This window comes from Etheostoma cragini, chromosome 2 (genome assembly GCF_013103735.1).
Source record: "Etheostoma cragini isolate CJK2018 chromosome 2, CSU_Ecrag_1.0, whole genome shotgun sequence".
NCBI lineage: Eukaryota > Metazoa > Chordata > Actinopteri > Perciformes > Percidae > Etheostoma > Etheostoma cragini.
Genome location: NC_048408.1, coordinates 28841340 through 28856136, shown reverse-complemented (window position 1 = coordinate 28856136; position 14797 = coordinate 28841340). Strand labels below are relative to the sequence as shown.

At 42.3% G+C, this 14797-nt stretch overlaps 1 protein-coding gene across 1 annotated transcript in view; it reads left to right on the top strand.

The window, feature by feature from the left end:
* The window catches only part of LOC117961823 (slit homolog 1 protein-like), a 71397-nt gene that overhangs the window by 19157 nt on the left and 37443 nt on the right, over window positions 1–14797 (top strand). The gene's annotated exons all lie outside the window — the stretch shown is intronic.

The following is a 14797-nucleotide window of genomic DNA, read 5'->3' as shown; positions in this document are numbered from 1 at the left end:
AAAAGAGACTTCAGATACAGTATTAGGGGACCACTAAGGTCTATATAAAAAAGACTTCAGATACAGTATTAGGGGACCTCTACGGTCTATATAAAAGAGACTTCAGATACAGTATTAGGGGACCACTAAGGTCTATATAAAAGCATCCAAAAAGCACCATGTCATGAGACCTTTAAAGGACACAGCTCCCTGAGACGAAAGTATAGTTTGCAAATGTGGATATAGTAGATAAAGACATGTTGAACCACTGATATTTAGTTGCTTTACAGTAATACACCGTCACTTATACAGAAAAGTAACAGACAATTTTTGCCGCTTCAGACTGCGTGTGTGCTCGCCAATTTTCAGATCAAAAATTGACCCATTTTTCTTACCTAGAAAACACTGCGAAGAGTGTCCCTTCGGACAGAGGAAGCAACACAAATCACTTCCCACAGTCCCACAGGAGTAGTAGGCACAGTCAAGCTTTAATTTAACACACAAAGAGGTTTTTTTCTTGTTTAATAACCGAAAGCTTGGATGAAGTTGGTTACTATGTGGCTAAATGTGTTCCACACACACACACACACACACACACACACACACACACACACACAGACACACGCACACACACACACTGCTCTGAAGTCTTTGTTGTAATTGTGTTTGTAGTGTAGGATGGGGAATGCATCTCCTACTGCCTGGATACGCACATACAAACACTGCTGCAGGGAGAGAAAGAAAAGCAAAGCACAGCTCAATAATTAACTCTTCTCAATGATTGATCCATTTATGATGTTTTTCTACCTGTGTGAATGGTTCTGTGTTTGATGGATTTAGTGGTTGACAAATAACACAGATACAAAGATACACTTACTTACTTTTCTTCTGAGCACAGAGGGGGGGAGGTACAGTGAAAACCAGCAAGGAAAAATGCAGCTAATTACAGAGGGATGGTGGGGATGTGTGAAGTGTGTGTGTGCGTGTGTGGGTGTGTGTGTGCGTGCGTGCGTGCGAGAGAGAGAGAGAGAGAGAGAGAAAATATGAGAGTGATAAATGGTAAAAAGACATTTTGTGTATGTTGATGTGTGTGTCTGACCTGGCTATTTCCTTTTGCCTTTTTGGCAATTTCACACTTTGGCTCCCATCAGGGAATACTGAAATGGATTGGACATGTTCGATCAGTCAGCACACACACACACACACACACACACACACACACACACACACACACACACACACACTTTTACATTCACACAAAGCGGCATATACACTGCAGAGCCATTAGCACTTCCACCAGCAGGAGTGATTTCTTTTCCTCCTGCTGTGTTGATGGACTCCATAAAGCCTGATGTCCATTGGAAACAAACACACACACACACACACACACACACACACACACACACACACACACACACACACACACACACACACACACACACACACACACACAGTTGCTTTTTGCTTGTGTGCATTATTCTGCCTTGGCAAATTACCTTCTGTACTTCAGTTACCCTCCTACATTTTTCTTAATGTACATCTCTTCCCTCCCTTAAATCCTTTCCTTTGTTTGTCTTTGTTAGTCAAGGTTGGTGTTTTTGTAAGTTTTTTTCAAAAGAGCAGATTTCCCCACACATCCAGCGTGCAATTCACAGTTGGCGCATCTGGGTGGCCGCAAGGCTCCATGTGATTTAAATGTTATCTTCTGCCCATGTCCATGAAAGGTCCATACGGATCCCGATAAAAACGCCTGTCTACTTGCCGCTGTATTTGAATACCTAATTACATGTTAAATTGAATTTCCTGCGGTTGTTTTAAGTCAGATTAATCACCATAATTACAACTTTCTCCTCTGCATCATTCCCTTTCAGCTTGACTTCCTCCCATATGCACTCTCTTTTCTCTACACCTCTTTCTTGTTGCTTCAACTCCTTCCTTTTCTTGATTTTGTAGACTCATTTCTCTCTCTGTCTCTCTCTATATCTCTCTCTCTCTCTCTCTCTCTCCAGTCTTTTGTTGGCTCTGTTATTGTGTGAAGGTTTCACTCCACACCCAGTAGTAGCCCTTTGTGTATTTTGATGGCAGAGGCTGACTGTGTGGATGCGTTTGTGTGTGTGTGTGTGTGTGTATGTGTGTGTGTGTGTGTGTACCAGGGTGCCCCCTCTCAGCACCTCCCTTTAGCCCAGGGGAAACCAAGAGTTATGAGAGTGTAGCTCGATGTCTCACACACCCATACTCACCTTGACCTGCAGGTGAACTTGGTGGTTAGCCAGACGAAACAGATCTTCAGCAGGTGTGCTTTTCCCTTTCCACCATGGACTGATGGGATCAACTCCTTTAAACAAACAACACGTGCTACTTCCTATCAATTCTCGGCTTCATAAGGAGCATTCATTGCAATTATCTAGAAATATATCGCAAAAGTAAACAACAAAATAAAGATGGACTGAGCAAAGCCCTGATCAAACATGTCAATTTTTATGACGTCTCTTATTGACGTCTGCACAAACCTAAGTGGGATTTATACTCCATCAGAAGTGCTTGTCGGATGATCGAATGATCGAATAGCTTCGGAAACCCCCTCCCCCCACACCTCTTGAACATCGGATTGGGGGTGCGTCTTTTTCCGACCATTTTGTAACTTTCAGAAACTGACATTCCGACATTCACACCCACCGCACGCTGTGATTGGTCAGCTATACGCAGGTGAGAGCGGAGCCACCGTTTGAACTTCTCTCTCTAGCTCTCGTTTTTCATTCCTTACACAACTATTAATGTGAACCACCAAATGTAACACAATGAATGTCTTCCTGTACTGTCTGAAAACATGCACCCTTATCCACATTTTCTTTCCAGCATTTTCCAACGTTGCCGGACAACGTTGTTCGATCTGGTTCTGGTCGCGGTTACAGTGCTTTTGACAATCATGGTTATGATTGGAAATGTAAGGTGGAAAAAGTCAAAAGCAGAAAGATGGATGCAGTAAATTAATAAACAGTAGGAAATTAGGTATGTGTGCATGATTTAATGTGTGTCTTCTCGAGTGTGTCCTTGCAGTTACAGTAACTTTACCCCATGACATTTAGAGAGTTTCTCTAATTAGGCAGAAAAGCTGAGCTGTCCTCATTAGAGCAGCTGATTAGCATCCGCGTCGTGCTAATTAGCAGTGTGAAGCTAACTGAGGTAGTGATAGAAGCTGCCGGGTTTCGCAACATTGGTGTTTAACCAACTAACTTACGGAGAAAAGAAAGCTGGAGTAATGTGTGTGTGTGTGTGTGTGTGTGTGTGTGTGTGTGTGTTCGTGTTCGTGTGTGTGTGTGTGTGTGTGTGTATTAATAGCTTTTATTTGCATCTCTACAGTATAATTGACTGTTATGTATGGGTGTCTGTGCGCTTGCATTTACACTTGGGCTAATTACACAGATTTGTATCTATAGCAATCATGCGTGTTGTGTTATTGTGTGTGATTGGGTGACATCATTATTTATAGATGTGTACGCAGTGTGGGAGAGATTAAGCGAGCATTTGGTAGAGAGAGAATGTTTGTGTCTGCACATGCATTTATTAATTTTGCGTTTGCCTGTGGGATCATTTTGCATTCACGCAGTTTCTAAAAGGTGTCTGCTGTCTCACCGCGTTTGGAGATAATTGGTTGTACTGTATGTGTCTCTATAGAAATCTGTGTGTGTGTGTGTCTGTCTGTGTCTGTGTGTCTGTATTTTTCTTTAGCGTGTTTGGAGGCACCCTCTGGTACCGTATTACCTGCAAAAAATAAAAAAATTACTTTTGAAGCATAGGCACTAACTTGAATGTTTAAAGTGGTTAATTTGGTAGTAAAATAACCAAATAACCACAGATACCATTTTAGTGTGAAAGTGTGTCTATGTAACTTTTAAATAAGGAAATACATTTTTATATGCTTATTTTAAATCCCCTTGAGGCTAAATGTGATACGTATGTAATCCTAAACATCCTCGACATGAGGGTTTCTGTCTAACCCTAACCCACTCCATTCTCCACTCACGTAAGGTAGAACCCTTCTAGATGCTCAATTTTCATTCCCAAGATGCTTAGTGTACAGTGGATTAAACACAGCATGTTTGTTAAAAACAGTTACCTGGTGCAGCTGGAAAGGATGTTAGTGAAATTGCACAAACAGTAAATGTGCCATGAAACCAAATCTAAGAGCCAAAAGAGGCTAAAATGCCCAGTAGATATGCAGAGTTAGACCTCATTTTCTAAGTAATCCCTTTACAAGATGTTAAGCACTTTGGCTCAGTGTGAATATTGAAAATATTTATAAATGCAGGTTCAAATAGATTTTTTTTCATAGTGTGGTATTATTAATGTCTATTTACTTTATTCCAAGTAGTGCTTTCCATGCTGAAACTTGACATACAAAACACACTCGTGCAAGTCGCTTAGGAGAGTTCCATCTGCACATGCACACATTTCTATATTTACATTATCTACAGGGCTCAAATCCTTCATTGCAGAACACACAGGAGCAGGATTTTCCCCGAATTTTAGTTTTCTTAAAGCTGGAACCGCGGGACGCTCCCCGCTGTGTGTGGAAACAGCTTCACACTGGATAACAGGATCGGTGGCGCGGACAGACACCATCACTCCCTCTACAAAAGCCTGCTCAGCTTGTTTTGCCCAGGGTGTGTGTCTGCATGTGTGTGTGTCTGCGTGTGTGTGTGTGTTAGCGTCTTTGTAGGAGGTCAGGCTAGGAACAGTGATTTCTCCTGTCATGTCTGTCCAAAATGAAGCTGACCCAGGGAGTGCATGATGGGAAAATAACACACACTAATCTCAGACTGACACTAATACAAATATTAGTGAGAGACAGCGGACAAACGCAGTCAACTCTCACACTCTGTCTCCATTGTTTCATTTTCATTATCTCCCGCTGTGAATTTTTTTTGTCCTTCTTTTCTTCCTTGTTTTTTTCAGTCACCGTTCTCTTATCTGCCTGTAGGGTTTTCCATTAAGTGCTTTTGCTCCCCTGTGGATGGATGGATCAGGGGAAGGAGGGAAGAGAAATTAAGCTAGAAAGAAAAGAGGCATGTGCAGAGGAAGGGAAGAAGAAAAAGATGGAGCCAAGATGGAGGCCTTGATGGAGGGCAAGTTAGGCAACGTTGAGATTTATTTGGCAGAGGCGAAAGACAAAGAAGGAAGGAAAGAAAAGAGAGCGTGTAGAATGGGTGTAATGAAGGAAAGAGCAATGGGAAGTACAGACGGACTTAGCCCCGCCCACAAATATTGAGGTCGGGAAGTTCGTGAAAGAAGACAGAGGCATAAAGGGATTCACTCGTTACTAGAGAAAAGTAATACGTGAGTTTAGAGTAACATGTTACCCTCTATATTAGGGGTGCAACTCACGAGTTTTCTCATTGTCGCTTAATCAATTGAATATTTTCTTGAAGTTGTTGGGTCCATAAAATGTAATGAAATAATGAAAAATGGGTATCAGTGTTTCCCAAAAGTCCAAGATGACGTCCTCAAATGACTTGTTTTGTCCGCAACTCACAGATATTCAGTTAACTGTCTCAGAGGAGAGACGAAACTAGACCGATATTCACATTTATGAAGCTTGAATCAGAGAATTTTCACCCACAAAATAGGCTAATTGGATATTAATTTAATTAGTTAATGAATCCTTGCACCTCTAATCAGGAGCCTCTGCTCTTGTTTCTTTAAAGCACTTTGTAGCCTTGTTAAAAAGTAACGTTTATCTTAATATCTCACTGAAATATTAGTAAAATCACTTATTGCACACTTGAACATTTTTGACATAAAGCAATTATGAAACTGAAGCCAGAGAGAGAGAAAACAAAGGAGGTAGAGAAGACATTTGCAGTATTTGCTTCCAGAGTTTGGTCTGTTGCCGTGGTGACAGCCTCCTTCGTGCCATCAGGTCATGAACCTTCTCAGTGTGTGTAACCCTTGGATTTGTGTTTTTGTCCACTAATAACGTGTGTTTGTCAAGCATAGGGTCACGCATATGCTACAGTGTGTGTGTGTGTGTGTGTGTGTGTGTGTGTGTGTGTGTGTGTGTGTGTGTGTTGGTGCAATGAGCTCGAATTGTGTTGAATTAAGAGTCAGCCATGTTTCCCCTGGATGTTGTGTGAAACTAATATTTAGCATGTGTGTGTGGTGTGTTTGCATGTTTATGCTTAGTGTGTGTGTGCGTGTGTGTGTTTGTGTGTGTGTGTGTGTGTGCGTCCCTGCCCTCTGCCTCCAGCTCTGTGGTTCAAACAAAGACAGAAGGGAAATGAGAAAAATGAATGTTTGTGGGCTTCAGAAGTTAAACAAGAAGACTTTCTCTCACATTATCCTCATATATTTTCCTTCATTAATGGTAAAATGAGCGCAAAAACATGTTTTTATAGCTGTACTACTCCACCAAGCGAAACTATTCTGGATGTTTTGTTGTGTTGTTGTTTCATATTTGGTATCTTTGGAAATCTTTGAGACTCCCATTATGATTTCATATGAACCTCTGTGGGTATGAAAAACACTTGGCCACAAAATGAGCTTGTTCTGGTCACATTTTCATATGAATACAAGCATGTGCATCTGTCTTGCTACTGTGTTGGTGAAACCAAAACATACGCTGGTTGTTTTGTGCTTCCCTCACATAAGACATTGTTCTGATAAAACACAATACTGTAGTAGCATACAATTAGCACTCAGAGAGGATTAGCTTGTTTAATCGTGCGTTGATTAAAGATGTAGCGAACTGGCGTCATCACGTTTGTGTTACATCATCTTACACAGAGCAGGATAAGAGACGCTAAACTTAAAGTGCCCATATTATGCTCCTTTTCAGTTTCATAATTGTATTTTAAGGTTGTACCAGAACAGGTTTACATGGTTTAATTTTCAAAAAACACCATCTTTTTGTCGTATTGGACATTGCTGCAGCTCCTCTTTTCACCCTGTGTGTTGAGCTCTCTGTTTTAGCTACAGAGTGAGACATCTCACTTCTGTTCCATCTTTGTTGGGAGTTTCCTATGCGCAGTAGCTAGGTAAGGACTACTAGCCAGTCAGAAGCAGAGTATGAGGCCCTGACAGTTCCTAGGTAAGGACTACTAGCCAGTCAGAAGCAGAGGATGAGGGCCCTGACAGTACCTAGGTAAGGACTACTAGCCAGTCAGAAGCAGAGGATGAGGGCCCTGACAGTACCTAGGTAAGGACTACTAGCCAGTCAGAAGCAGAGTATGAGTGCATGCTACGCTAGCAGCTAGGTAAGCATTATAACGTGTGTTACAAAGTGACGCATGTTTGTCAAGGAAGTGAAGGCTGCACTACAACAGAGCTGTTTGGAGCTGTTTGTGAACAGTGTTTCCTGTTGGAGATGGTACGTTCCTTTGAGGGGGGGACTTTGGACTTTGGACTTTTTCACTTTTTAAACCTATAATATGCACATAAAAGATATACAACATAATAAAGGAAAGAGAAAAAGCCAAAAAGCATGACATGAGCACTTTAAGTGTCAAATTCTTCACCCGTTTTCTTAAAAAAGGTTGACACTTGCTCCCTCGTGGAAACAGGAGCCGTTGTCAGGTTGGATTTGAATCTTGACCCAGAGTCAGTGCACAATGTATCAACACACGCTAAAGCCCTCCTGCAGCATAATCCACTTGGCTGCAGTTGATCTGCATGTTATTATTTTTCAACAGCAAGCTCATCATGGCCAAAAGTAAGATATATCCAAATATCAAACCCTTTTATGATAGTTGAACATGTCTTTTTAATCCCACAATTTACACTCTGTTGTTGTTACACACATGCTCAGTACCTATGTACCAAATGGAGAGGTGTCAGAGTGTGGGGGGGGCTGCCCATGGAAAGGCGCCCCGAGCAGTTGGGGGTTTGGTGCCTTGCTCAAGAGCACCTTGGAAGTGCACATGAGGTGAACTGACACTCTCCCAACCCGTTCCCAACCCAACTCCCTACAGACTGAGCTACTGCCCCCCCAAGGCTTTCCACCAGATTTTGGAACCTGGCTGCATAGATTTCCTTTTTCATCATTATTTTTTGAAATGCAGCAGGTCGAAGTCGAACCCGGGCCCGCTACGTCGAGGAGCTAACCTCTATATATGTGCGCCCGCTGTACCAACTGAGCAACCTGGGCGCCCTAGATTTGATCCTTTTTAAACTAAATCCACAATAGCATTCCCCAGGTCCAACCACACCACACCAAACTTGGAAAACTATTTTTTTATGAATCTGGCTTTGTTTACTAGGAAAGAGCGTTTTGTAATCCACACTGTTAGAAGCACAATATCGTCTAGGAAACGCTGTAACGTCACATTTCATTTACAGATCAACATTAGAAAGCGTGTTGTGCAGATGTTTGTTTTTCCTTTTAGTGGGATGTCAAAAGCTACAGTTGAAATTTGTTTGGTAATAGTCCTTTAATACAAAACCTTAGCACTACCGTTGCTATTTTAATGGCTGCTTTCTTCTCTCTCGCCCTAATTTAGCTTCCTTTCCACTTTCTCTTTATTTTTCTGTGAAAATCCCTCGGGATGTCTCGTACAATCAAGAGGGTTCCTAAGTGTGATCAGCTTCCTCTTGTCTCATCTACAGTATTTCGACATCCTGGTTAATCACTCTTTGTGTGTGTGTGTGTGTGTGTGTGTGTGTGTGTGTGTGTGTGTGCGTGTGTGCGTGTGTGTGTGTTGTGTTGTCAGGACTTTTTAGGGTCATCCTCTCTTGCTGTGGTTTTCCAGTCGACCACAGTCGTCTGCATTCCGATGCTGTATCAGTGAACTTCAGATATTTATGTTTTTCTCCTCCTCTGGTTTAATATTTGCTTTTCTCCTCACTCTTTTGGGTCTCCTCTTTGTTTTATTTTGTATTTGCCCTTCTTTCTCCGTTCTGATACTTTCCTTGTCTGTCTGTTTCTCAGTATCTTTCAGTTGTTGAGACGATAACTTGTTTAAGTTGTTTATGCTGTGTGTGTTTTTGTGTGTCAGGTTGAGGAGGAAACCAGACTGTGAAAATTAAATAATAACTATGTTGTTTGATGACCTGCCTGGATGGGGGGTCACACAAGACAGTGTGTGTGTGTGTGTGTGTGTGTGTGTGTGTGTGAGATTCCTCAGCTGAATTCAAATTTTGTATTTGGGGCGGAGTAAAGGTTGCAGATGCATCTTGGCTAAATGGATGCATTTCCACTTTTTTCTTTTTTTAAACTCTCGCTAGAATGCCCATTGGCCTTTAAAGATAATTTAAACAATTAGATTGCAATGCGTCTTTTTTGTTGAATTCACATCAGACTTGGCTTCTTTTCTTATACTGTGTATCGTATAGTTATCAAATTCGCCCAAAAAGCATCAAGTGCAAAGACAGTTGTAAATGGGCCGTAACTTAGACTTCACGTTGAGGGAGAATTGGGGATGGGGGAATCTCCCACAAAATGGGAGATTTTGCACTCTGTCTTCCTTTTTGATAATCAGAGGATTTACCTAAACGGTGCACATGGTTACATTGACACTAACCCGGGCGGATGGACAGAGAGGTGACAAGTAGAAGACGAGCAGGGGATAGAGTGGGAAAGTTTACCTTTCTCACCCTCCGCTGTGAGCAGGGAGGGAGGGATGGAGGGAGGAGGAGGATATTGAAACGACAGGAGAGACAGTGGAACAATGAGAGGATGAAGAGGAGCGAGGAAGGGCAGAGGGGATGGAGGACACGGACACAACGGATGACAGAACGGATCAGAAAATGATTAGAGGAGGTAGCAGGAGGCAGGAGAGAGAGCAAATACTACGAGAATACCTATTGTCCACACACACACACACACACACACACACACACACACACACACGTCCAGCTGTGACCAGTCGGTGTTTCCCTCCGGTAAACATCATATCCAGCCTACTGGTGTCCTGGCAACTGACATCTTGACAACCTAATGGGAAGCATCTCTTGTGTGTGTGTGTGTGTGTGTGTGTGTGTGTGTGTGTGTGTGTGTGTGTGTGTGTGTGTGTGTGTGTGTGTGTGTGTGTGTGGACATGAGAGAGAGCTGTCTTATGAGACCCTTATACATGCGTGCTGTGGCTGTTGAGTATTTAAATGATAATAAATCAAAGGTCTTCGTATGCCTACATACATTTATACACACGTACATACGTGACATTAGGGCTTCACAATAAATAGTTATTTATCTGGCATTTGGCACACGGTTTATGTCCTATTTAGTTCCCAATTGTCTTTCTTTGTTTCATTTGTTCAGGCTTCTACTTTCTCAGATAATAGGGAATATTAATATCTAGTTGTCAATGGATGGGATGTGTTATACTGGTTATATTTACTGTATTCTTGTCATTGGGGGCTTGTTAGAGCCAACTAGGTCAGATGGCAGCGGGTCAGAAGGTGATGCAGCATGACGTGCTTTATATTACTGTATGAAGCCTAAAAGGGACTGACACCAAGAAAAAAATAGCAACTCCTCATTATCCTGATATTGTCAGCTGACAATAGGATTTCCCAAGTCATGGGTGCCTGAGTCCTTAAGCACCCACTGAATTGACACCCCTGACTATCACCAGCATCTGCAGAAATACAGAATACAGAAGTAAAGAACACAAATTATGAATTAAAATCTGAGAAGAAAGGAAAGAACTAGAAATGTTAAAAGGCATTAGCCTGAAAAGCCAGACCTACATCAAGATGACGGGTCTGGGAACTCACCATTGGCTGGGCTCAATCCGAGGGGCGGGATAAACGGTTGTCAACGAGAAGACAACACAAGGGTTAACAGCGAATTAGTAAAATGTGCCTATGACTTATGTATTATGCTTGATACACACACACGGAAGCACAGCAGCACACACAAACATGCAAAAGATTACAAATAACAATATGACGGTACAAATGCGCCTGGCTTTTAAAGGGAATGGGAGATGACCTCTGATTGGCTGATTGCATGTTACGCCCAAAACACACCTATGAAGTAATGAGAACACTCAGTACAACCCTTTTGAACCACGTGCATCTGCTCCATGCGCTTCACGCCGTGGGCTTAGGTCGTTAAAATAGGGCCCCCAGTTTTTGCTGCTTCATTTCAGAGAGCTCAACCCCAGTTTTCTCTTGGTTTGGGGCGACAGAAAGCTAAGTACCGTCCTATGGTCCTGTGATGAGGTCCAGGAATTTTGGACCGGGACACATGATAACCTATGTTGGATTACAAGGACCCAGGTTCCATTCAGCCCAAGATAATCTGTTCTGGGAGATGGGTCAATCCTAAACAGGATGGATAAGCACATAAGAAGCTGGGTCCAGACTAGATTCACAATAGCCAGAAAGATTATTTTTAAGACATTCCTAATCACAAAAAAACAAAGCAAAGTAAGACAGACATCCTTTGCCTCCGCCCCATCCTCCAGCTCCGCCTCGGGTGTCCCAGGGTGCTTCCAGGCCACTGCGCTGAACTGCGTCAACTTGCTCCTGTCTCGCGTTTTTACTCTTTTAATTGATGCCTGTTTTTATCCCTGTATCACCATCCTTGTCCCGTAACACCTCGCACATGTTCACGCTGTCTAACCATTCATCTTGTGCTCGTCTTGACTCACTCCTTTTTCACTCTGTTTATCTTTCATCGCCTCCTTCACTGCTTGTTTCATGTCTCAGACACTGCTGAGCTTTAAGCTTTAACCGCACAGTGATGCCTCTGCTTTCATCACAGATCTCAGACGGTGTCAAGTTTAGTTTAATTTAGTTTACTTGACTTGAGGATGTCTTGCTGCTTTTAGCCGCTAACCTCTCCATGCTTCCTTCTCTGGTTTACCACTGAACCTTTGACCACAGAGACTGAGCTCAGCTGTAACTGACTGGAAACTGAGTGTGCAGATTGATTGGACTCAGATTGGCTATGGAGAACGACGGAGTTGCATACCGTTTACAGCCATGGGTGTTGCAATAGGCTGCGTTCACAAACAGTTAGGCATAGGCGGAAATCGCGGGGGGTGGGGGGTCAAGAGCCACCCCATCTAAGGGTTGTGTCCCCCCTCCCCCCAAAAGGGGATTCAAAAAACATGATGTGTATTGTAAATATAGTAATGTATGTAAAGCAATACAAACATAGCTTAAAAACATATTGAGCTCCCCTTTCCTGGCCTCATAATGGTTTGGTCCACTACCTGCTTCGCACACAAGTAGAGCCCAACCAATATATCGGCGGGCCAATATAATGGGCCAATATTGAGCATTTCCCAATCTATCAGTATCAGCATTTATAATGGCTGATTTATAAATTAAAGAAAGAAAAAAAAGAATGTCAACCATCTGACTGTTGGCGTTGTATAGTTTGTCCACCAGATGGCGATCTCCTGCGTCCCTGTTAGTGTTGGCGTTGCATAGTTCTTAGAACATTAAACATGAAGAGGTCAGATGTAATGTAATGAAGTAGATCAACATCCTTCATGTGTTTTCCCTAATTATATAATGCATGTCTTATTAGATCATGTGTGTATATGCAAAACTAATTTATTTTCCTTTTGGATATTTTTGGGTGTTTTTTTTCTGCACTCCTGCCTAAACTCTACGTTTGTGTATTATCCTGTCCTCTTTCACTATCACTCTGTTCTCTGATATGTACATGTCTGGAGATAGTAACTTTTTTAAGTAACTTTTTTTAACGTTTCTGGATTATAATTTTTTATAAATAAATATCGGCTGATGTATTGGCTTATCGAAATTTTTAAACAACCAAATATTCATATCGGTCATTTTCCATGAATCCTCTATGTGAGCTAATATAACGTTACCTAGCTTGTGTGGTAGCTTGTTGGATAGTTAGTTAGCTAACTTACTGGTTACAGAAAATGAGCCGGCTGTCTTGTTAGCTAGCTTTTTTGGACAAATGTTTTTATTGATTTTTTCAGTTCCAATTCAACGACACAAAACAGCAAAACAAAACAAGAAACATCAATAAGTACAAATAGGTATTTGGAGATATTCCAAATGTAGATATGTTTTTGATCAAGGGTTCAGTCCTCAGTTCATCATCCATACAACTGAAAAGAATCCCCTCATCTGATGTTTAAAGGGGATAAAAAAATCCAGCCTACTTACTGGAGTTCCACAACTACACATGTCATCAACTGTATAATTTTGAGACCAATTCAGACCAACTTTTGGAGAAAAGCAACCCAACGTCACGCTGTGGTGGCCAATCACAATGGCGATGTGATTAAAGCGGTGTGAGAGTCCCGTAAAGGAAACAGGAGTCATCACTACGTCGTATCGCTGCCACATAAACTTTTAAAACACTATGGGCAGCACAAAGCCCAACGCAAGTGTCTTTGCCAGCTTAAGACCGACGCCCACGTCGTTCAAATGGCAAATGCACCCGCGTCTGTCTGTGCGCCCATGGGCGTGCTGGTCTCACAGGGTGGTGTGTTCAGGTGCATTCTTGGTATTATGAGCTGCTCGTGCACTTCAATTCACACACAAGCAGATCCGTTTCTTCTCCTGAAAATCTCTCCTTCCTTCTTAGCAGATCCGCTGTCGTAACAGCATTGCGCCAAGGTGCAAACGCACCTGGCTTTGAACGGGAATGGGAAATGCTCCTCAGATCTCTACCGGGTAAATCCCGACAGCTAGCTAGACTATCTGTCCTATCTCAGTTTTCTGTTGCATGCCTAAAACAACTATTGAAAGTACACAAGTTTTACCAAAACAAGTTCCTTTCAGAGTCAATTTTGCAGCAGCTCCGTGTGCAGTTTAGCGCCGCCCAAGGCAATTGTAATTGGTTTTAAAAAAATGCCAAAAAAACAGAGAATGTTTTTCTCCCATCTTGGAATGCTGTGTGGACTAGCCAGACCCAGCAAAAGCGAGGTCTGGCAAAGCGAGACTAATGTAATCACACTACTCTCAACAGACATCACACTATCTGCCTCTGAAGACATCACAAACGCAGCCATTTAACTGTTGCAATTAAATAAAGGCAGATACTATGTCATTCTTCAGTGTTTCAGTGTTATATTGTGTTGTGTTAATTGAATCTGCGTCCACAAAGAGTGTTCTGAGGCAGGATGTCTGACGGTGTATCCTATCAGCGGTGGAGGTCTCAGTAAGTGGGTGATTCCTCCTCTGTCAGGCTCTCTGGATTGACCCTGACGTTAATGGAGTGTGTCTGAGATCCTACAGGGCAGCCAGTATATCCTCCTCTGCTGTCCATCTCTCTCACACACACACATCACTATGATTTTGCCTTTATCAGCTGGGTTCTGTTGTTATTGTTGTTCATCGGTCCTTTCCTACACTACTTGTAGCATTGGATACCTCTCCACTCGACCTTTTTGTTAGTAGTGAAGTCAGCCTGCTGGAGCAGTTGCGACCCTCTCTGGTTCTTGAGCAATATTTGTTGCTGCATGCCCCCCCACCCCCAGTTCCCCCTTGACTGGAGGAAAACAACATTAAGCTAAAGAGGAAGCAGTGTTTAGATTGGTATCAGCCCTCCTGATAGTGGATGGCTGCAGGATGATCTGATGTACACAGAAAACACTACTGGATATTAAAGGTCCCATGACATGGTGCTCTGTGGATGCTTTTATATAGACCTTAGTGGTCCCCTAATACTGGATCTGAAGTCTCTTTTATATAGACCTTAGTGGTCCCCTTAAACCATATCTGAAGTCTCTTTTATATAGACCTTAGTGGTCCCCTAATACTGGATCTGAAGTCTCTTTTATATAGACCTTACTGGTCCCCTAATACCGTATCTGAAGTCTCTTTTATATAGACCTTAGTGGTCCCTAATACTGTATCTGAAGTCTCTTTTACATAGACCTTAGTG